At 43.9% G+C, this 24,917-nt stretch overlaps 1 protein-coding gene across 3 annotated transcripts in view; it reads right to left on the minus strand.

Annotated features, from left to right (window-relative positions):
- SV2B (synaptic vesicle glycoprotein 2B) overlaps positions 1 to 13,100 on the minus strand; it is a 40,512-nt gene extending 27,412 nt beyond the window's left edge. For all 3 annotated transcript variants that reach the window (XM_042475931.1, XM_042475930.1, XM_042475932.1), the window contains exon 1: positions 12,677 to 13,100. The gene's annotated coding sequence lies outside the window, so the exon portion shown is untranslated. The remainder of the gene's footprint in view (positions 1 to 12,676) is intronic.
- Positions 13,101 to 24,917: the final 11,817 nt, after the last annotated feature.

Raw genomic sequence — 24,917 nt, forward strand, 5'->3', positions numbered from 1 at the left:
ATTCTAAATTAGGGATAGAAAGAGGATTGATAGTTATTTGCCCCCAGGTTGAAAAGCTCAGCTTTCTCAACTGTCAATAGAGAACTAATGGAAGGAGAGACGAGGCATAGCATAGCATGTTCCATGCTGGAACTTTACAATATCTCCTGATCTGGGCCAAACGTCTCCATCAATCCGAGAGGAAGAACTCAAGGTTTAAACGCAACAGCAGCAGCAACAAAATGTAGAAGAAAGGCAAGTGACAGATTTACTCATCCCTCGGCCTGACTCATCCTCTCACAAGCCTGCGCAAGATGGAGAGGGAAAAAACCCTTTCAATATTTAAATGGCATCAAGGAATGGCAAGCACCAGCTGGTGTGTACTTGGGAGGCAGGAACACTGGCAGCAGGGGAGGGCAAGGAGGGAGGACATGCTGGCTGGGCTTTTTCTTATGCACTCCACTAATGACTCTCTCTTCCCTTAGGTAGCAAGGAGTGGGGATGACATGTTTATTTCTGCAGCCGCTCGGGTGGAAAAGAGAATTGTGGGCTTTGTAGATCCTTATATACTGCCTCTGTCTCTTTGCATTCAGGTTTGTCTTCCAAGGAAGATGGTTTTGAAACAGGGCCCTCATGAGAGGTGCTGGCCTCTTTCCATCTCCCTCCCAAGAGGTCCTTCCGACTCCCAATGCGCCAGACTTTTGGGAAATGGCTGCTCTCTGATGCAACTGCCATTGGCCTACATGGGAACAAGCTCTTAGCACATCATTCGTCCCACCTAAGGAAGACATTTGCAACTGCCGCTCCCTCCCAAGAAAGACCACAAAGATTTGCATAATGTTTACATTTGGTAATTTATATACCTGGGGAAAATATATAGAAATCATTGCTATAATTTACATAAAAATACAAAGGGCCCTTGGTATCCGCTGGGGTTTGGTTCCAGGATCCCTTGTGGATACCAAAATCTGTGGATGCTCAATTCCCATTAAATACAGTGGCATAGTAAAATGGTGTCCCTTACATAAAATGACAAAATCAGGTTTTACTTTTTGGAATGTATATTTAATTGTGCAGTGTTGACATTCAACACAAAGACTGCAGCACAATGCAGCTCTTCATGCCAGGATTTATGCCATGCAACTTGAGTGTAGAATTTCAGGTATAAGCGCATAAGGCAATTCTAAACTGAGACAAAACAAAATAACTGCACATTTTCTCCTTGCTTCTGAAAGCGTGGTCTAATTGAACGAATTCATCTTTCATACTGAGACAAGGAAATGGATGCTACAAGATTCCCAAACTCTGCCCCATGTATAAATAATGCAGCGTTCTTAATTAATCCATCCGTTTTCTCAAGAAGTTTCTAATTAAAAAAAAAGAAACATCAAGTCATGGCCTTGCTAAAGGCATGCTAAATCCATCCAGCTTGCGCTTATTCATGGAGAAAATGAAACAAACAAAACATCATAAAAAAACCCCGCACTGTGGGTCCTCTCCTACTTCTTGAAAGAGCCATAATTTTCTCTTATGCTCTTGGTCACATCCATGTATATATCAAGCTGCCTTTGACTATGAAATTAGAGGTGGTGCAGAATGCTGTTGCCAAAATATGATCAGGAGATGCCTACTTGGAGCATCTTATTCCGGCATTATTCAATCTCCGTTCGTGCCTCCTTTATTTCCAAGTTCGTTGCAAAGTGCCAGCCATTTAGCTTGAAATCCTAACATCATTCCAGTGCCCCTAATGCTCCTTTCCATATAGTTTAAGTCCCTGCCCTCTTGGTGATTCATTGCCTTGGTGCCCTGGCTGTTTATCTTTCCTCCAGCTTCATGGCAACTGGAAGCCTCTCCGTGGGATTTTCTCTTTTTCATTTATTTGCCAAGTCAAAGGTATGCCTGCCTATCATGAAGCTTTGCAGAGAAGACAAAAGCTGAAACTTCATCATGGGATATTAAGGAGAGAGCTGTGAGCCAGGGACTTCGGCAGAAACCTTGAGCTCAAGGGAACACCAGATAAGGAGCAATGAATCCAGATCAGAATGGAAAGCCCACCTTCTTCTGTTGGAAGCCACAATCCTATAAATTGTTAATTTCAATCTCATAAGCAAGGATAAATAATTGAATCTATTTTCTCCTTGCTGTTTGGGAAGCCCTCCAAAACTGCACAGTTGACAGTTTGAGAGACAGTATAGTGTAGTGGTTTGGGTGATGGACTAGAGCTCCAAGAAGGTTTTAATCCTTCCTCAGCCATAAAAGCCCACTGGGAGACCTTGAGCAAGTCATGCTCTCATGCACCATCCTCTTTCAGTAAGCCATTGTTAACCAGTTTCTGGCACGTTTCAAGGAAGGAAAGAAAGAGTTGTAGCCAATGGGCACAAATATGATCCTGGGGGGGAAGGAGTGCTGGACCCCCACATTAGATGGTATGGGATGTCATCAAGATGACCAGATAAGGAGGACAAGGCCCCATAAAATGTGGGGCATTCATGGAAGATGCAGGACAGTACAAAAGAAAAGCTAAAAATATTAATATAAATATAAATCCATGCTTCTTAGTCATGCTCAAACTGGAGGACATTTTGGAATTCCTCCCGGACAGAAGACTGAAATGAAGGGCATGTCATGGAAAATGAATGACATCTGGTCAGCCTGGATTTAATGGTTTAGAGATCAGTAGGCCACTACACATTCGGTGCGGTTAAGGACCCAGGACCTCCATGAAAGGGGGGGGGGAACTCACAAATAAAAAACCACTTTTTATTTTTACCTGAGAGAACGCCTCTCTAGGAACCTCTAAGTCCTCCATCACAACTCTATGACCAACATCTGGCAAAAGTTGACCACAGAATTGCATTGGAGGACCTACAAATCCTAGAGTAGTGTTTTCTCTGGGAATCTCTAGGTCCTCCAGTGTGACCCTATGGTCCACGTCTGGCAGAGTCATGCTGGAAGACCTAGAGAGTCCTAGAGACAACACATTGGGAAAATCAGCGAATAATCACATCCGCAGAAGTCAAAGCTGCAAGTGTGGAGGGCCAGCTGTACTTCTGAACCAATCGTGACCTATTTTTTTAGCCAGACACTATGAAATCTGGGGAGCCTGACTTGACTTTGCTCACCTTTTGCTCACTCCTCTTTGGGTTCTTCCAAGGTATTGTTCCTTTTCGGCATTTCGCTGCACAGCCCTGTGGGCTCCCCTTCCTCCCTTCCCTTCTGCTGTTTTTCTTTGGCAGAAACATTCCTTCCAGCAATGGGAACGGAGGCCATCTGTTGCTGCCAGACCCAATGGGGAGCTAAGGACAACCCTTGCTTTCAGACAGACAAATGCAAAAAAGATGGTTCAATGTAGCACTTCTCTCTCCCTTTGACTTTATCCCTCCACACCCCTGAAAATGTTGTGCTCTCCTCCTCTCTCTGTCTTTGCATTACACTTCATTAGGCACCACCAAAATTTAATCCTATACAAGGACTGCCATGCAACCAAGTGCTGCTGCTGGATGCCAGCTCAAGAGTCTGTCGGTTTTGGCAAAGGCAGGGAGCAGTTCGTAGGTTGTCAACCAAGCTTCTAGCTGGGGGGAATGGAGAGATGCCATTAACTGTTCATCCAAGCAAGCTGCAAGCTGATATTTTAACACTTCCCCTGTTCAGTGAAGCAGCAATGCATCCATCTTGTGGCTGGAGAGAGACGCACTAATTGGCCAAACCACCAGGTCAGATATTTCGAGACTTCTGGGCTGGAATTGTCTTGATGCCTTTTCCTGTGCAAGGATGTGTCCAATATCCCCTTTACACAATGGTTTTCCCAGTCAATGCAAATGGCAGCTAGGAAGCTGCCAGGTGTAACTCTGCTCCTATCCAAATAGCCATTGTTTGGCCGCAGGGGTACCAGGAAACCTCTTCAATATGGTTGCATAACTGGTGTCTGTTACCCTCAGGGCTCTCCACATAAATATCCTAGCAAAGCTTTACCATCCGCTAGTGCAGTGGTTCCCAACCTTTGGTCCTCAATTTGTTTTGGACTTTAGATCCCAGAAGCCCCAGCCAACTTGGCCGAAAGTCAAGAATTATGGGAGCTGAGGTCCAAAACATCTGGAGGACCAAAGGTTGGGAACCACGGTGCTAGTGTCAATGGTTCTGTTGCCCAGCCCATCTCTAGATTTCTCTATCATCCTGCCTTGAGGAAGAGTTCTGGAGAACTTGGAAGGTCATCCTGTTATGCGCTAGTTCCCTGATGTTCTAGAGGTCCTAAAGAAGGTATTTTGTTGTTATCAACTGATGTCAAGTTGACATTGACTTATGGTGATCCTATGAATGAGAGACCTCCAAGTCATGGTATCATCAAGAGCTCTGCTTAGGTCTTGCAGACTCCTTGATGGAGTCTATCCATCTGAAATGGGGTCTTCCTCTGTTCCTACTGCCTTCTGTCTCACCAAACATTATTGCCTTTTCTAGTGAGTCATGTCTTCTCAAGATATATGGCCAAATTATGACAGTCTCAGTTTAGTCCTCTTGGCTTCTATGGAAACTTCAAGCTTGACTTCTTCAAAGACCCATTTAACGGTCTTTTTAGCAGTCCATGGTATCTGCAGAACTCTCCTTCAGCATCACATTTCAAATGAGTTGATTTTTTCCCTACTACATTGTTGTTGGGATGGCACTACCATCAGCCTCAAGCCAGCAGAGGAATGCTGGGAGATGCAATACAGTGACATCTGGAAATCTGCATTTTGCCCATTCCTGATGAAAAGGCCAGGAAAATACTTTGCAAAATACTCATTTTAGCATATTGATTAATCCAGATATGGATTCTGGCACCGGCTGCTACTCAGAAAGGAAAACAGCCTTCCATGGCTCTAGTCCAATAAGAAATAACAAGAATTATCGAGAGTGGCTTTTTTTAATAATAAAAAATCTGATTACCTAGATTCTTGTCTGCTTAGCCAAGGCCTCAGGCCCCTTTTAAAGTAAATCTTTCTCCGACGCTGAAAAGAAGCTAAACCAGCAATGAAAACTGACTTGTCATTCCACCCGCACCAAACCCAAGAGGGCTGGGGCTGGGTTCTGGACTCCCATATTTCATCCTAAGAGCACTGCCAGTTCTTCCCATTAAGGCAGAAATGGTCACAAAGGGGATTCATGGGAAGGAATGAGAGGGCCCTGAAAGCTGATCATATTGAAGAAGATGAGGCATTACTCTGTCCATGACTAGGGCTTCCCAAGCTATCTGATGGGGGCAACCAGGAATTATAATTTTCCCCCACCGTGCCAGGGACTGGAACCATGTATGGGACCATTGGTTACAACTGTTTCTTTCTTACTTGGAAACTTTGCCAAGGACCAGCCACCAATGGCTCAGGACTAGACCGATCCATGGACCACCGCTTTGAGCTGCGCCACTGTAGGGTAAACTTGCCTCTTTTGTCGCTGTTGTTATTATTTGCCATCTGTGCAACTTTGACTTATGGTGATCCTATGAATGATAAACCTGGTCACAAACTGCCCTGCTCAGTTCTCTGAAGGTGCCAGCCACAAATGCTGGCAAAACGTCAAGAATAAATTCTTCCAGAATATGGCCGCATAGCTCAAAAACCCCACAAAAAACTATGGATGCCGTCCATGAAAGCCTTTGACTTCACATTGCCCTGCTCAGGTTTTGCAAACTCAAGGAGGCTGTGGCTTCCTGGACTGAATCAATACACCTGGAGTGCAGTCTCCCTCTTTTCCTACAACTTTCCACTTTACAAAACATAGTCCTTTTCTCTAATGGGTCCTTTAGAGGAGCTAACCAAGGTGCTGAACCCCATTTTGGACAGAGGATTGAGAGATCTCCTTTAACCTTCACAGTACAATTCAGAATTGATTCACCACCCAACAGACATTGGTGCCTCCAGCTTCCCCTGATCACTAGGCATTGCTTCCAAGGAAGGTTAAAAGTTCAGGACTATCCAAGACTCTTCCAAGGCACTTGGAAGGTCCTACCTCTTATACATTAGTTCCATAATATTATACCAGCCCAAATGAAGGTATTTTGCTGTTGTCATTGAGTCAATTTCAACTTATGGTGATCCCATGAATAAGTCATGGGCCTCCAAATCACTCCTATCAGCAACAGCCCCAGTCAGGTCTTGCAGACTCAGAGCAACTGTGGCTGCCTTGACTGAGTCTATCTCACCCGAAATACAATTCCCATGAATGAGAGACCTCCAAGTCACCCTATCAACCCCTTTGGCACCTAGGGATCATCCCTAAATCTCAGGACCAAATTTTGAGACCTAGGCATGAGACCTTGTGGTGTCACAGAGGTGATGTTGTGATGTTTCTAGGGCCCTGGTGATGTTACTAGGGTGATGTTATAAGGGGCAGCCCCTTATGGTGTCTTTAATTAATTAATTATTAAGCAAAACATAATAAGCATTAGCCACATTTGCACTGAGAATACCATTCAATTTTATTTTTTTTCAATGCCATCTAACAAATGGGGGTATTCTTCAAGATAAGGTTCTTACACTGAAATGCTTTTCCCTTTGTCCTGAGCACCAGAGCAGTGAGAACTGGCTTTGAAATCTGAAACTCTACTTCCAAGCTCTGAGTATTTGTATGCCCTGCCTTTGCAAAAGCCAGTCCCAAAAGACTTACGTAGCAATAAGGCCTGATGCGAGGATTAGAAAGAACGCTCTCATTGGGCGCGTGGAAAGGAGAGCATGAGCCCCGTATCACATATCTTCACAGACCAGGACAACCCTGGGCTAGCTCAGTTAAATCCTTGCATTTATTTGGGGTCAGGATTCATTTTGCATTCCTGGAGGTTTTAATATCTAAAGTTGGTTAACAACATCTATTTGCGCTTTCCCTATTCAAAAGGCACAGTCCTTGCATGGAGTATTACATAATTATAATAAGTAAAATGTATTAAGAACAGGAAAATCCAGATGTTATAAGACAACAGCATAATAATAAAAAAAAATAGGTCAGTCAATTCCAACATCAATAAACCAGCAGCATGGATCCCAATAAATAAGTAATACTACTAAAACATTTAGGGAGACCTCAATCGCTTTAAAGCAGTGGCTTTAGGAGACCTCATTTAAGAAAGGGAAGCATGAAGTAAATACATTTTTAAAAGCCATGCTGCTCGACTGGGAAATAAAACAAAGGTCTCATTGCTCTCTAAAATCAAAATCAAAATCTCTAAGTGACTGACAGTTTTTCATTACAATGCTTCAACATATGAGAGCAGCATTTCCCATCAAAGGAGAGAGAAATGGAGAGCATTCTTTGCATCCCTGTCGCAAGACCATGCAGAAAAACAGAGGCCTGCCAATACTACCATCACAGAAGAATCCTCACTTAGGTACCAGAGCTATCCCAAAGCCCTAAATAGTCTGACTATTTAAGACTATATTTTCCCATATAAACCCATTTGGAATGAGGGATCTTCAGAAGGAGGCCCTCCTCTTGGTCCCACTTGCTTCCCAGGAACATATGATGGAGATACAAGAGAGGGTCTTCTTGGTGGTTGCTCTCATGTTTCATTCCCTTCCTAACAGAATCTTGAATAGTCCCTGTGTTGCTGTACAATCAGCATACAAAGACTTCTTTAGTCTAACAGGGGCCTAATCTGCACTGCCGAAATAATGCAGTTTGACACCTCTTTAACTACCATGCCTCCATGCAACGGAATCCTAGAGTTTGAAGCTTGTGTTAAGGGTTTAGGATTGCTTACAGGTGCAGGAAAGAAACTCTGCACATGCCCAAAGGCCCTCTCCTTTGCAATCATGATCAGCAAGGGCATTGCCAAGGCAGGCGAGGGGGGTGCTAAAGTGGAAGACGGACCCACTGCCCATGCGCAGAGGCCCATTTTCTGCTGTTCAGCAGAACCGGTCAATGCGGTCAGGCATAACATGTGGTCCCACAAGGGAGCCAAGGAGGAATAATGATCAGAGAAAGGCGGAGCATTTATTTTGTGTGTGTGTCTGTGTGTGTGTGTGTGTGTGTGTGTGTGTGTGTGTGTAAGGAGCAGGATGAATATCAAGCAGGAGGGGGAAAGTGTCGAAGCTGCAAGCTGGCAGGTTTCACCTCTTGCAGAGCATCTTTGTGGGAAGGGAGGCAGGCAGGGCTTTTGCCGACCACCAGCTGTCTCAAGCTTTAATGAGGCAGCTATAAATAATGCTCCGCTAGCCCTGTCTCTCCAAAGCACTTGGACTGTTTGCTTCCATTTTACCCCTCTCTCTTTCCCTCCAGGAAAGAAAAGACAGCAAGGACCAAGGGGACCTTCGTTTCCAAAGAATATCACTTCGCCTTCCTTAGTTTGGAAACCCCAGTCCTGTTTAATCTAAACATTTTGATTTGCCAGGATTCATGCCCATCTCAGTTTGAGTACTGGACTACAACACTTGAGATTAGGGTTCAAGTGCCCCATTCAACCATGGAAATCTATGGGTGACCTTAAGCAAGTCGCATTCTCTCAGCCTCCCAAACCTTGCCAAGAAAATGCCATGATAAGCACCAATGAAAACATGGCACCTTTGGGGTGCCAGAAGTTGGAAGCAACTAGAGGGCACACACAACAACAATAGGAGTAAAAACCACACTTTCTGACTTTGGAGTCTTTTGCCCTAATCCAGGGACGGAAATCACTGGTAGCCAATGTAACCCAGTGCAAGTGCATATGCTCCAAATGGCACAGAAAATCTCAATCGATCCTAGAATCAAAGAGTGAGAAATTCAACCTCTATTGTCCCGCTTTATCAAATTGTCCTGGTTCTTCTCTCTTCCTCCCATTCCAGCTCCTTTTTGTCCTCAGCTCACTTCCCAATTGCTGGAAACTGAGTTCAAAATGGAAACGTAGTTTGCATTCAACTTAGTGGGAGGAGAGGAGAAGAAGGTCTGTGAGCCGCCTTGGGTCCCTTCAGCTCAGGCAAAAGCAAACTGCGGCAGCATCTCCTAGCTTGTGTTTTCTTCCTCATTCATACCTTTTGCTATCTTGACTACATTCTGGTATTGCTTGGCCTTATATGTCCTAGTCTTCATCTGAGAAGCATTGGAAGGTATTGCCAATGGACTTAGCTTGGAAATCCTCCACTGACTGCCAGCCATAGCCCTGCAAACCCACTAGCAACCATGGGCATCTGAAAATGAAGTGTTACCATTGAAGGCAAAATTTGGCACCCAGGCCTACAAGGATGCCTGCTGTGTCCTAATCCCAGATGCTTGGAGAGACAGAAAGATATTGTGAAGCAAATGCATCATGCACCATGCACCATCAATCTTCTTCCTCCATAGCAGCCGAGACAACATTCGTCTTCTTAGTCTGTGCTAAAATGTGTAGTCATCTTCCAAACAAAGCCTTTGGGATTTCTTCTGCAACTCACCACAAAGAGGACGGTTCCTTTAAAAGCAATGTAATCTCCACCTCTTTCTCCTTTGTATTTTCGGATGCATCCTGGGGCCATATCCCAGGATGCAACCTTCTGTTTGCACCGTGTCACCATTTTTAAAATATGGCCCATTTCCAAATATGCCACACAAGGGAGCAAAAGGAAAAGTTTAAACATAACTTGTTTTTCAACATTTAAAACAAAAGTAAGGGACCTACCCCCTTGTAAAGAGTACGGAAACAAAGAGGAACCATTTGCATGCATCACAGTAAGGTTGGATTGGAGAGGAAAAGTCTGTTTGTGTGAACAAACTCCTCTTTGTGCAACAACAGTGTCTTTTGCACAAAATACACTGTTTCATGAACAGGAATCTCAATTTTTTGCACCAGAAATGAAGTTTTCTGCACAAACGAATTTTTCACAAAGGAGTCCTGAATTGCAACAAATGAATCTCACAACGGTTTTCTTGATGGAAAATGTAAAGCATTTTGCTTTACATCCCTGATTCAGACTGATCACATTACATGCCTCAGATTTAATACCAGCCTGCAAAGATGCCTGACAATGCAATCCTATGCACAGCCCTTTAGGTTCAATGGGACTTACTCCTAGGTAAGTATGCAAAAATACTAGACTATACACACACACAAACAACACAACCGACTATGCCACTGTATATCCTATACATTTGAGATGCACAATGGAAATCAAATGCCACACAGGGCCACACTAACTTCCATTTTTTATTTCTTAAAAGCTGAAATCAGTCCTGATATATATATTGCAATATCTTAAAATGCTTACTCTTTCAGTGTTTCAGCACAAGGGCATTTTGCGTTAATTGTTTTAACAACCTTGGCCTTCTATGGCTGCAGGTGAGCCAGCCATTCATTGGGAAATAAAGCACAACACATACTTCAGGTTGCCATGTTTGGCATCATCCAAGGATTTGTTGCTGACAGATCATAAAACGAAATCGTCAAAAGAGCTAAACTTTCCAAAAGGTTAATGCGTTTATGAGACAGAATACCTGAGGCACCATTCAAACAGATATAAAATGCTTGCAAATGACTAGCTCTTCATCCAAGGAGACCTAAATAAGAACCTTCTCTAGCAAACTAGGCAGAGAAGAAATGTGTTTCCCCTCTTTGCAGACAACCCAGATACATAGGAGCAGATAGAGTAGCCGTGGACACATATCTTGCAATACTTATCTTCAAGGCTGATGCACAGTTAAACCAAGTAAAATAAATATATAAACAATATATGTATACATATCAGCCAGCCACACACTCCATTGCAACAAATATCTATCTGACTTTACCAGTCTGGAATGAAACATGGCATTTTCACCGGTATATAGAGGCTTGTTTGAAATACTTGTAATTTTGTAAAAGAAGCTACTTCACACTTGCAGATCCATCATCCTTACAATTGCCTTTGAACCCTAACACTGCTCTGCTCTGATTTGCACCCCTTCTTATATTGTTGTTGTTGTTGTTGTTACGCAAAGTACCCTTGGTTTAGGTTCGTTGATTCTATTTCCTTTTTCCTAACAGAAAGGCAAAGACTATTAGCCACAACTCCATCTGAAGCAACCACTCAAGGGATTAGCACAAGCCAGCTGCTTGACAGCAATGAGTCCTTGCATGAAGGTTTAATGTAACTGTACTCTAACCATTTCAGGATGCGAGGAGAGGAGCTCACCCAATGCAAACGGCCAGCCAAAATCTACATTGACTATACACACATAAACCCCACTACCACATGCTAAACAACTAGAGGTACATATATTTTGTGACAATACATCTAAGGATGGTTGTTTCAAGAGTTCAGTTCTTCCCGTCTTGCTAGCTTCACAACAAAACTGAAATACATTCTTGCAATCTCAAATGCAAGGTGGGCATGATCCATGGATTACTAGACACCTCCCCTGTATTCTGAGGAGGCCCAACTACAGACATTGTGGATGGATCATGCCTGATGTTGGAAAGCTTGCACCAAGGTGTAAAGCAGCTCCTTGACTCAAGGTGAAAAGAGGTTCTTATTGAGGTTCTTCCAGGTGGTTCTCTCGCTGAGAGAGACACTTGTCAACTCAACATAGACATACCTTTTTCCATTTTAAGACTCACTTAAATATTAATAATGAACGCCAAGTCTTGCATTTCTGATGCAGTTTCAAAATCTTTGTCCCAGGCTCACTTGGGTGCCAATAATCATGGCTTTGGAAACCAAACCTGAATTCTATGAGTCTGTCATTCTTAGCATTTATAATCTAAGATAAGGGGGAATGCCCACCCACCGACTCCTGTTTTCTGCAAGTTTCATTAAATGTCCATCCCTATGTAAATCTGACTGCAAGGGGTTAATTGTCTGCAAAGTGCTTTTAATTGTGTGTTTTTAAAATATCCTCTTTTAAAAAAAAATTAATGGTCATCATTTCATAGGTTGTTTTACTTGCTTTTTAAAACAACGTTTATCTATTTTGCTGATGTTTTTGTTTCAGGTTTTTTTTTAATCTGTTCTTGATTTGATATTCTGAAAGACACCTTGAGTCCCAATGCCGAGAGAAAGCAAAGATATAAGTGATGGTACTAATAATAAATAAATAAATAAATAAATAAATGTGACTTTGTTATAATAAAACAGACTCTTCATGACGGTCATAGACCAGCACCAAGCTGTGTTTGTTTGTCTCCATTATGATGCCTGGCACTTTTTCACATGGAGGCCATTGAGTTTATCCCCCAAATGCAGACTGTCCTGCATGATAGAAACTTGATCATACAAAACCATTTTAAAGCCCCAAAGGATTCCACCTGAACCAATATCTACTACTAACCTTCCTCCGAGGCCAATCTGGAAAAGGACATTTGCTAGACACCCCCAGCAAACTAAAGACACCGGATTATCACATCACAGCTTAGAAATCTGGCGCTGGAAGCCAAAGGAGACCAGACATATTGTGCCTAGATTCTGGGAATCGAGGAACACACCCATCTTGAATCCTTTCCCAATCCACATCCCAAAGCCCCTTTTCCCATACGATTCCAATATCCCTTTTGCCCGATGTTCCTCCCGGACACCGATAAACCGTTGCCGGCCCAAGTGATCTCTGTGGACTTCACAACCTCTCACCTTCCCTATCCAATTTCCAATGTACATCTCCAGGTCCCTGTCTTTCCTCTCTCAATGCCTCTCCATTGCTGCACTGTAGGCAGAGAGCCAAAAAAGTAGGGCCACATCCCCCCCTTTATGGAAAGAAAAATTAAAAGGAGAATAAGAGAGGAGAAGAAAAGATGAGAAACATTTCTTACCAGTCAAGGTTTTGTTCCAGAGTTTCCAATCATGTCTTTATTCCTTCACCAGGCATTGCTCCCTTCTCTTCTTCTCGCCTCTTTAGGTGCTGGCAGCCAGGAGGGATTAAACTGGAGCCACCAAGGAGTCCTGGCCAAGCTGCGTGGATCAGCCCACTGAGGACATGCGTCCAGGTGAGGAAGGATCAGCTGTGAGAGAGTCCATCCCTAGCAAGAGAGAGGGAGAGGGTGCATGTGTGTGTGTCTCACACACCAACAACAAAAGCTGTAGGGAAGAACAGGGAGGCTGCAGGCAGAACAGATGGGAGGGGTGGGAGGAGACCTGGCCAGCAGGGAATTGCAAATATAACAGATGTGTTGACTTTAACTTTATATATAGGAAACTGATGAGTGTTCGGCACCGGCCGAGGGGACGGCGGGCACCGGGAAGGGAGAGACAATAGTCAATATTAAAAAAGGGGGAGGCACTTTTGGTGCATTCTTTTTTCCTCCGCCCACATGCGAGCATTAAAAAAACATAACTGCATGAAAGGGGGGACCATTTCCTAAGGACAAGCAAGCCAGGAGGAATTATCTCCCTCGCCCGCAGCTATCTCCATCTAAGACAGATGAGTCCAGTGAGATGCAACTGTCTCAACTGAGGAGGGGTCCATAAAGCAAAGGGCTAGTTAAAATGTTCCGGCAGCTGACCATCCGCTCCAAGCCCCCCTCGTCCATGGGATCCCTCAGAGGAAGCAAATGAAAGGCAAAGAACAAGGCAATGCTGGGGCCAGAATCCAGTTGCTTGCCCCAACTAGACACATTGGTGACATATGTATGGGTAAAGTTGCACCACATGTGTGGGATGAATACTTAGGCATTGCATAACAGACAGATTATGCTGACAGCAGCAGAAGTGGAGTTATGTGGACAGGCACATTGAGCATTGTATTTGTGCATTGCCTGCTATGGTTGCATGTTGTGGTTGCGCATTGCACATTGCACATTTCAGTTATGCATCCCACATTGAGCACTGTAGTTGCACAGCACGCATTTCATGTTGCAGTTGTGCGCCGTACAAACAGCACCCAGTCATTGACATGTGTTGCCATTCTCCATGGAAGTTGCATGGTGTATCTCTGCATGTGGATATTTATGCAACGCCAAGGAGATGTTAGCATGGCGAAATAGTTCGGGTGTTGGACTATGACTCTGGGGCCCATGAGTCGATTTCTAGCTTGTCCATGAAACCCACTGGCTGACCTTGGGCAAGCCACATATTCTCAGCCTCAGAGAAACCCTCCTCTGAACAACTCTTGCCAAGAAAACCCCATGATAGGTTTGCCTTAGGATCTCCTTACGTCGGAAACGACTTCATGGCACACAAAAACAAGAAACAAGGGGATTTTGGATTGCACCATAAACCAACTGCTGAATAGCAGGTCATCAACACTTATGTAAAGTGCATTTATTCAATGGTTCTACTCTAGTTGGGGCTAGCAGTTGGATTTAGGCCTGTGGTACCACCATGCATCTCCTCTTGCTATACTCTCTCTTTTCACGTAAGGCAGACCAGAGTAGGAAAGGTTGGATCACTATTTTTGCTTTTTTGAAATTTCACATCTCACGTTCTTTCCATCCAATTTTGAAGACATTGGTGGGTTTTAGTGCTTTCTTAATTTTTTTAAGAAATGAAAATCATAGTTATTTCCTTGAGCCAGATCAGCCTACTGTACAGTTCCTTTGAAATCTCAAGTTCTTTTCAATGCATTTTGTTTTGGTTCGTGTGGTTGTTGTTGCTGTTGTTTTAAATGTACATTTGGCAGCAACTCTTATTTTTAAAATGCACTAAAGGAAGTTCCATCTTGCCTCTCCAGACCAGAAGGGGAGCCAAACACATCTTGGCAGGCAGGGCATCTTGAATGGTCTGTACTGTGGCTTGCATCTGGATTGCAAGTCGGGGGACGGAAAGCAGGAAAGTGATTTATTGCAGATGGGGTGATGTGCAGATCTGGGCTTAGCAGGTCAGAGAGCATTAGATGCAAGTCTGATCATGGACTGGCTCCTAGTAGAAGACCCACCAGACAAAGGGATACACAGCGTGGGAGGGGATTTTCCTATCCAGAATGAGCGCATGGCAAGCGACCTTCCTTTCTTTCTCCCTTCACCATCATGAGCTTTGCATAATCTGTCTCCCTCCTTTTTTACTTCCAGGGAACTCAGATGGCTGCTTATGTGCAGTCCAAAAGGAAGACCCCAAAAAAGGGACATCATCCACCCATACTAGAAGGACAAAAGTTGCAGATGAGTGTGACATTTCCTTATGTCAATTTGCAGGTTACAGGTGCAACACTGAGACCTGTGCACCGTAATGTGGGTTGCCGTTGTTATTGTTATCCATGTTCTTGTTGCTGAAATATATATTTATCTTGCCCTTTTATTGTAAGATCTCGGGGCATCAAACAGATAATACATGATAAAGAACTGAAACATTCCAATTACAATCAATGTAGACTTTAAAACATGATAAACAGAACTGGAGTGTGTTACAAGTATACAAGTCTTCTTGTTATGGGCATATCTTGGTTAACAAAGCCTCTGACCAAGAAGTTCCTTTTTCAAAGTCTTTTTATGCCGGCTCAGATTCCCCTTTTCTTCCTTGTCCTCTGTCTAGCTGGATGTTTTTTCCAGCAACATCACATTTGGGAAGATGGAGAAGAAAGGACGGAGATTGGAGAAACACAAAGTTTTGGTGTCAGGTTGCATCAGTGTGTCTGCAATGAAATGGAGCCTCAGCTGGAAAAGAATGGGATTTTTCTCTAGCCAGGGCCTCATTCCCACTTACAAATAAATCACTTTGTGATCCGAATCGATGGATCGGTTCAGCAGTGGAACGTGATTCACAATACATTTGCCCCGATCGCATTTTCTTGCTGCAAAATAAAATAAAATAACCCACTTGTGGTTCACATTCATGAATTAATCGATTCAAAACGGATTCGCTCCAGCCGTCCGAAGGGCAAATTTAAATCAGTTCTGATCCACATCTGGTTCACACTTGCAAAACAGAGAGAAAATGGGAAGACAGGTAATCCTGTTGCACCAGGTACACCAGCTTGACTTTTAAAAGGAAGGAAGGAAGGAAGATGGATTTATGAATCTGGCCACCATAATAAAAACCACAAGAAAAGTAGAGGGGCTGGTGAAAGAAAAGGTCATCCCTAAGTGAAGGAAGCCTTTAAGTGCAATAAGGAGCTTTTACTGTGAACCGCCTTGGGTCCCTTTGGGGAGAAAGGTGGCATATGAAACAAATGGGTCCTAGAGCAAATCAAGTCTCTAGAAAGTTTAAACACTTTTGTTTACTTCTCCAATGCTTCCCTGGCCTGGATTATTTACTTCCACCTGCGCATATAATTAGTTTTGAATAAAACATTTGTGGAAACGTATCAATGCATTCTACTTTTCTGCAGCACCGGGAACAATCTCTATTCTTTCTGTGTTATTTTTCTGGAATCAAATTTTCTGTTCAAGAAGCCATACCCAGGAAGGCATTTGACTGGGCTAACCCAGGTAGACCTGCACCGATGGAGGTACGCAATTGCTAAACCTTGAGGCTATCTATGATCACCCGCGTCAAAGGCAGGGGTTCAAGTGTGGAAGTCGTGGTGCCTTCTTCCCCCCTTCGGGAAAATGCCAGGTTTTTCAAATGCCAGCTGATGCCACAGTGGCCTTATGGAGCGGGGGAGGCATAGAGAGGGGTTTAGAGGGCCTAATCCCCCAAGCTAGATAATTCAGGGAAAGAGGATTACCAATGCTGAGCACTGCCCTCCGTCTAAATATAGAAAGATTCCACCTTTTTATTTCATCTCTTCTAGGCACGGAGAATCCTCATCCAGACAGAGACACACATATACAGTTTCTGTATGTTATCCTTGGTCCAGCAAAAAACTATCCCTGTATCCAAACACCCAGCAATATCCCATTGAAGTCTATCTGGCCCAAACCAATTGTAGCTACATCCCAGCACCAAGTCCAAACTCAGCTTGTTATAGAAGCCTTTGGGCTGAACTCATTGTCTCCAGGCTGCACCTTTTTATGGCTGCACTGTTTAAAATGGGTTCGAAATGTCTGCTTTTCATCGCTAAACTATTTCATATTTATTTTCATCTTTTAACATTATTCTTAGGACTGATTGTTTTAAACTGGTTTCGTTGCAAGCTGGCATGAGGTCTTTGGATAAATAATAATAATAATAATAATAATAATAATAATAATATAATTTATTTGTATCTCACTTCTCCAAACAGACCCAAGCGGCTAACAGTAAAAGCACCAGTAAAATATAATAGCAACTTATGGTTGTTGTATCCCAGACCCTTCCAAAGCCTCCCATCCACAATAAAATACAATTAAATTATTAAACAATTATTAAAAGAGTTATTAAAAATAGAGCAGTTGTTGAACAACTGATTAAATTAATAAGAGATTGCTGGAATGTTAATCTGGAAAGGCCTGTCGGAAAAGATAAAAGAGATAAAGGGCTAGATATCAATATTTAAATAAAGAAATAACTTTGGAGCTTGAAGAGCTTGCATTGCATGGACAGCTCCATATCGGCAATCTTGAAGTGCAGGAGAACCAAAAGGGAAATTAGGCTCGCAAAAGCCAACAACGTGATTCCAAGCAAAGAGTCGTCATCCTTTATCACCTCTCAATCCTTTCTCTATGCCCACAATTCCTTCTTGGTCAAAGCATGAGATCCATTTTTCCTCCTACCTTTTGTGAGCGCCTGGTCTTCTTCTTGCCCCTTGTGAGAGTCTTAAGCCACCATAACGTTAAACTGCTCATTAGCACTTGTGTAATTCTATAATCTTTTTTCACAGAGGGAAAATGCTATCAGAGCATTGCATGATCTGGAAAATTAATTTAGGACGCTGCCAGCGCTCCAAAGATGGCTTCCTGGGCTGCCGCTTTGTGGGATTGGTTAACATGGTTCAGGTTTTTGGCCAAACTAGGAAAGGATAAGCAATAGAGGAAATGGAAATGGCTTGAACTCCTAGAATATTTTGAATCCAAGAGTGTAGCCAGCAATAAGAATTCTGCCCCTTCCATCAGTCCCTAAATTCAGTCCTTCAAACAGAACGTTCCCTTCAGTCCCTAAATTTCCAGCATCGCAACAGCTTACTAAAGCTATGTCCCCAAAAGTAGCCGTGTTGCTCCATTGCAGCAAAAACAACCATGGATCCCATGACACCTTAAAGACTTCTGAAGCTATGATCAAAAACACACTGCAGAAATAATCCAGTTTGAGACCACTTTAACTGCCCTGGCTCAGTGCTAGGGAATCCTGGGAACTGTAGTTCATTGTGGCACCAAAGCTCTCTGACAGAGAAGGCTAAGTGTCTCACCAAACTACAGTTCTCAGAATTCCCTAGCTATTGTGCCAGGGCACTTCAAGTGGTCTCTAGCTGGATTGTGTCTGCAGTGTGTTTTGGACCTATGTCCCCAAGGGTAGCCATTCTGTTCCATTGCGGCAAACACAACCAGGGATGCTGTGACACCTTAAAGATTACTGAAGCTATGTCCTCAAGGGTACCCATGTTGTTCCATTGCAGAAAAAAATAACCAGTGATCCTGTTATGCCTTAAAAACCAACACATTTATGCCCAGCTTAGTTTATGGTGGACTGCTGCCCATTTCTAAGCACCAAACAGGAGGCTTTTTAAAAAACCCAGCCTGGACAGGGAGATGGTCCACCCACACAGATCCCATTCAGAGCCAAAAAAAAACTTGCTGAGATCCACAGACTGACAAATCCATGCATCCCAGCACACTCTCTCGCCCACACACCGTGCGCCTGGACGCTCTCTTCCCAAAAGACACCCCTCCCCAGAGTTGCCAGCCTCATACTTTAAATGCATGGTTTAAAGCAATTCCACTGTGTCCAGGAGAGCCCTGAGAAAGGCGAAACTCTTTTCATTACAGTTGTTGTTTGGACTCAGTTTATTTTTGCAGCATGTATCCGAATGAAACTATTATTTTAAGGGGTTTCAGTGGGAATCCACAGATCCAACTGAGCTCTGAAAGCCATGCATTAGCACCCCTTTTGGTACAGAGACTCATCCTAAGGCGCTTGGCAGAAACAGTTTGGTATTCAACATCCAACAGGTATGGCAACAGATGCAGTATTAAAACAGGCTCCATCTGTGCAGCTATTGTACCAATGTTGAGGGCTCTGAAACCAATGTTTCAGAGAGTCTTCCTTTACAATTACCCAAAAAACCTGGATCGACTTTTCCATAGGACAATGTAAGTACTGTTCTTTAACTCTCATATATATATATATATATATATATATATATATATGAGAGTCATCCTCTTTCTCTGAATAGAGTGGTAAAAGGCGAGAGTTTAGTCCATCCTGGGAGCACCAAAAAGAAGCATGGATCCGCTCTACTCTCTCATCCATCTATGAGCACAAACAGTTATGCCTGCCAGAATTGTATACGTTCTTTGGCATCATTTTCCTTTGCATCATCCTTTACATGCCCCTAAGTTTTACCCTCGACTTATCCATGGACCATATCAAAACCCATAATTTTGGCCCCAAATCCTTCCCTCGACTTATACATGAGGTCGACTTATCGTCAAGTATATACGGTAACTTCATCATATGGTTATGGAATGGTACCATTATATGGTATACCTCCAAATAAATAGGAATTTGCAACATTTAAAATATAGTTGTTGTTAGCCATTGGAAGAAATGGTTGCGTTCCTATGGCCTGTGGCCAAAAAAACAAACCCCCCAAAGGTAGTTTCAAAAGTACCTGTTCTTAACTGGAAAGAAGAGATATTCAATACTGCTGCTGGAGCAAATCTTGCTGAGTATTTTGCTGAGCTCCTGGATTTCAAGGCGCTAGGAGGGAATCACTGCATCGGAATCTCTCCTCCATGCGCTGATGCAGTCCGGACAGGCGTTGCATGTTAATGATGGGCTGGAAGCAGGGGAAATCCCAGCAGAGGGAAAGCGTACAACAGACCTGCTGCTTTTTCTCTTTCTTCTTCTTTTTTGCCCCAGCAGCAACAATGGATGCAAAGATAAAGGTAGGGAGAGAGAAAGACTGCAGAGATGCCAATGGGCAAAAGAAGGAAGTGGGTGCAACTTCATGACATGCCATAACCATTCCATTGCTTCAGTATTAAAGCAGCCTGAGTAATGTTTTCAGCCTGGGGTTGTACCTTCAATGGTTGTGTTGTTGTTGTTGTTGTGCACCTTCAAACCATTTCCAAGGGGAACCTATCACTGGGTTTTCTCACCAAGATCAGAGAGGGTTTGCGCTTACCTTCCTTTTAGGCTAAGAACGTATGGCTTGGGTTTCCATAGCCAAGCAGAGATTTGAACTTTGGTCTCTCAGTACCCTACTCCAACATTCAAACTACTACTGGTCCTCATGATGATTGTGCGTAAGGGAAAATTCCATCAGGTGTTGCTTCTTGTGCTTGCTACACCTGTTCAGATTCTTTAAGGGGTCAGGAGGCCTCTCCTATATTTCACCTGGCAACCCTACCTCTGCAGCAGTTATAGTGATGGGAAAACCCAAAAAGGACACAGCCGAGGTGTGAATATAGTGGTGACCTGTGGACTGGTATTTGTCCCTGATCCACTGGTTGCTGGTCACTGGAAGAAAGAAATAAATGTACCCAGTGGTCTCAAAAATGGCACATGGGGAAAATTGCTGGTCCACCACATCATACAGCCTGAGAAACACTGGTTCACACTACCTGGTATTCCCTGGTTGTCTCCCTTCCAAATACTAACCAGGCCTAATCTTGTTTAACTTCTGAGAGCGGCAAGGATCTGGTGCCTTAAGCAGCCTTTATTCCTTGCCTAGGAAAACCCTATGAAAAATTCACAAGCAACTTGAAGCCACATACACACACATGGAAACATATTCCTCAGTCTGAACTCTCCAGTAATGTTGGATTACAACTGTCATCCACCCCAGTCAAAATGCTCATTAGTCATGCCGTCTGGGAACGATGGGAGTTGTAGTCTAAAGCATATGCAGGGAGCATCACAGGCCAAGAGAGGTCACTACTGAACCCTCCTTTCCCTGCCTATGCATTTGTCTGCTTCTGTCACATTAAGGCTTCCCATCCATTCTTGGGATATAATTCTAACATTTTTTACAAGATGGTGTAAAGAGAACATCTCTGTGGCTGTGAGCGTAGCATTTGGTGATGAACAAGCTGTTTAGGTCGGCACCACTGAATCCTTTCTCATGATTTAAGGAGCAAGAAGTCTCCCATAGGAGTCTGCAAGCTCTCTGCCAAACATAAAACAACAGGAATGCAGCTGGATATTGCCAAATGAAATAGTAGCCATCTGTACTCGGACGTGTGTGCAACCAGTAATAAAGGATCTTTTTCCAATGGCTCTTAATGGCAGGTGTATTCTGGCTGCAAAATGTATTCCATCTGCATAGCTGAGGGCCAGGAAGAAGTGGTTCAAGAAATGTTAGAATAATGAGTGTTCTACTCTTTGCTTGGTAGAAAACTGAAGTTAATTTTAAAATGCGCACCATCTGGGGACCGTCATGTGGCTTCTCCCCACACCCACAAACACCCCCATGTTCTGCTTGCAAATGTGTAAGCAATTGTATGACAAGAGTTCCATAAACAGCTTGCACTCTCTCCTTGTGCTCATGGGGTTTTCTTGACAAGATTTGTTCAAAGGAGGTTTGCCATTGCCTTCCCCTGAGACTGAGAGCGTGCGACTTGCCCAAGTGGGTCTTCATGGCTGAGCAGGAATTGAACCCTGGCCTCCAGGGCCATAGTCCCATATTCAAACCACTGTACCACACTGGCAGAGATAACCCTAGTGGACTCATTGCCTTGCTAATATGGGGGTTGCCAGCCAACACAGGGTGCAACATAGCCATTCTCTTTTCTTATATGAAAATATACAAACTGTGTCTTACAGTAGTAAGATAATAAATGAGTGCAGTTCACAGGTGCATTTCTTCTTTGGGGGTGGCATAAGCCACCAAGCTAGTCACTGCAGGTTTTATTTTATGCAGCCCCCCCCCCCCCCCCCGGTGTGGTCATTCCCACCAGCCATGCAAATCCATCTCTCGCTGGCAGGTATCCAGAGCCTTGCTCCCAGATGAAATCCCTTCCTGAACGCATTAATGCTGCATCAGCGCTGGCATGGATCACGTGTCAGAAAGACCAAGGTTAGGTAGCAATAAAAGACGACTTACGGGAGAACAAAGGAAGGAGGAGACACAGCAAGAAGAAGATGCTGCAACCTCACCTGGAATATCCTGTCCAGTTCTGGGTAATGCTGTTCAAGGGGAGCAGCCATATCCCATTAAGGGAAACTATGTGATTATGGGAAATGGCTGCTCCCTGAACGATTCAGGGATGCTGGAGGTGAGGGGACGATTCCCTGACATTTAGGAAGAGTGTCAGGCTTTCCGACACACATGCTTCCTAAACGTTTAACCAGTGTTTAACTAGCATTTACCCCATGGTAAGCGTTGGTATGAAAATCATCATTGACAAGCTGGAAGGTGTCCAGTGGGAGGTGAGCAAAATGGATGGTCATCTGGATGGTCAGCTGCTAGGATTGCTTTGATTGCATCTCCCAGCATGGCTGAATGGGTTTGGACTGCATAGCCTTTCAGGTCTTTTCCAATTCTATCGTTCTATGATTTTCAACATTTGAAGCTGGGTACAAGGCACTTCATCCCAGACGCTTCCCTCTCCTGAACGCAGAAGCTTCCACCCACTGAGCTGCTGTTGCTGCAAATGAATGGAGAGGAAAGCAGTTGGAGCTAAATGCCAGCCATTCCTAAACCAAGCCCTCCTTTCCAGCACTAGGCCCTGTTTACTTGTTGTTGCATTTTTAATATCATGCAGCACTTTGGCAGCTTCGACGCTGGCGCTCCATAGAAATGAGTGCTCCACATCCACATCTTTGCAATTCTCCTTCACTTCTCAGCATTGCAGGTGTCACTGTGAGGAGGGAGTCTGAAAAACCTGAGCAACCATTGACTGCTGGGGTTGCTTAACTACAGGGAAGCACCCACTGGTCTCTCTCACCCATTTGGACCCCAGAAAGCAGCCAGGGTCTGAACCCCATGGCAGCGATCCTGGGCCACTTGGCAGAGTGTGAGTCTCCACCAAGCCTACCTCTGTCTTCTTTTTGCATCCACTTATTCACAGCCAATTTTGTCAACTGCTGGAGTATGACTGTTTAGTGGCCAGGAGAAGCTGGATAGTGTCTGGCTGTATTTCTGTTGCCAAAGCAGAAAGGCATTATCCTCTGGATTTTCTGTTAATCGGGGAGGATAATGTACTTCTTTGCACTCCATTTGCAGAAATTCAGCCAGACACTGCCTTGACATAATTTTTTTTGGTGGGTTTTTCAGGCTTTGTGGTCATGTTCTAGAAGAGTTTATTCCTGATGTTTCACCATGTGGCTGGCATCTTCAGAGAAAAACCCACAAATAACTATGGATGCCGGCCGTGAAAGCCTTCGACTCCATACTGCCTGGACACTTCGTCCCTGACTTCCTCTGGTTGCTTAAAGTCCACAAAGAAGTACCCACTACCTCTTCCTCAAAAGGCTTGAAGATAATATCCCCAGGTGTAACTTTTGTAGACTGTTTCCCCACAATGCCAGGTCTGTAAAGAGTTCTGGCAAGGAATGCCACTCCATCGTCTTATTCAAAGATACAGCCATGTTAGTCTGTAAAATCAGTATGTTGAGAGATCTTGTAGCACCTTTGAAACTCACTGGAAGAAAGAAGTTGGCAGCATGAGCTTTTGGATATTTCGGTCTACTACCTCAGATGCATATAATCTTATGTTTTCTTTTCTTTTCCAGCTGGGAGAGAAGGCTAAATATCTCACAAAACTACAAATCCCCAAATTTTATAGCGTTGAGCCATGGCGGTTAAAGCGGTGTCAGACTGCATTCATTCTGCAGTGTAGATGCATCCTTTGTCTTCTGCCGGAAGGAAAGCAATACTCACTTTGCTTCAGAGTTACCCCCCCCCCCAAAAAAATTATTGTATTTAATTCTATTTGCTAGGGGTTTGCGGCCCACCTCAAGGTCATTTGTGTAGACTGTGGGTCCCTCCTGGGCCCTTCCTAAGCCTCATGCCCTGAAATGTATATTATGCAGCAATAGGTTACACATAGCAACATGTTCGAAAGCAATAAGGAAAGGCATGATGAAAGAGTCGCTTCTTCTCTAGGCAAAGGACTGCTATGCAAAGTGAACCTCTCACCGACCCACAAAGGACTGCTCCATTCACCTTTCTCTGAGGTCTCTCAATTTCCTCCAGCTATAATTCACTGAAATCTCATTAATGCTGTTGGCGTGAGTGAGATATGCTGCGCCCCAGTGTGCCGCTCCAAGCAATGAGGCAATGCCACCTGTAATTAATATTTTCCTGACAACGGCTGGCCACACTTTTCCTACCCCTGAATTGCAACCCCACTCAGCTGTCAGTCACCTTCGGAGCAAAAGGGATGAGGGACACCAGGGCTTTCTCTGCTTTTAACTTCAGCTAAGCCCTCCTGCATCTCCTTCTGGATGCATTTGCTCCAGATGACGTGGCAAAGCTGCTGTCTGGGTTAATCCAGGTCCTTGTCATCCTCCTGCCTTTGAATGCAAGCATTCAGGAGAAGAAGCCAAAAGTGCCCCTTTTCCTGAGTGTTGCTTGTTTTAGGGCTGCCCCTGAAACTAATACAAATTCCCTGCAAGACCTGAGCAGAGCTGTTGCAGATAGGGTGGCTTGGGGGGGGGTCTCTCGTTCATAGGGTTGCCATGGGTCCAAGTCAACTTGACGGTAGTGAACAACAACAAAATCCCACTGTGCAAAGTGGGACTTGCTTCTATGTCAGAATGGCTAGAGGATTGGACTGTTGTTAACTCAACCTCCAGGGCCCTTTCACACTATACAAATATATATCCCACTTCAGCTGCTCATGAAATACTGCAGTGTTTATTTATGTTTAAGCATTTTTTTATTCCAGCAAGCTTTTTAAAATCATGCAGGCCTGGCTTTATTGCGGGGAGGTTGGTTTAGTCTATTTTTAACTCTGTATGTTTTCAATCTTGTTTTTAAAGTGTTTAATATTACACACACACACACAGTGGGTCCTTGTTATCTGCTGGGGTTTGGTTCGAGGATCCCCTGTGGATACCAAAATCCATGGATTCTCAAGTGCCATTAAACACAAT

The sequence above is a fragment of the Sceloporus undulatus genome, chromosome 6 (assembly GCF_019175285.1).
Source record: "Sceloporus undulatus isolate JIND9_A2432 ecotype Alabama chromosome 6, SceUnd_v1.1, whole genome shotgun sequence".
Lineage (NCBI taxonomy): Eukaryota > Metazoa > Chordata > Lepidosauria > Squamata > Phrynosomatidae > Sceloporus > Sceloporus undulatus.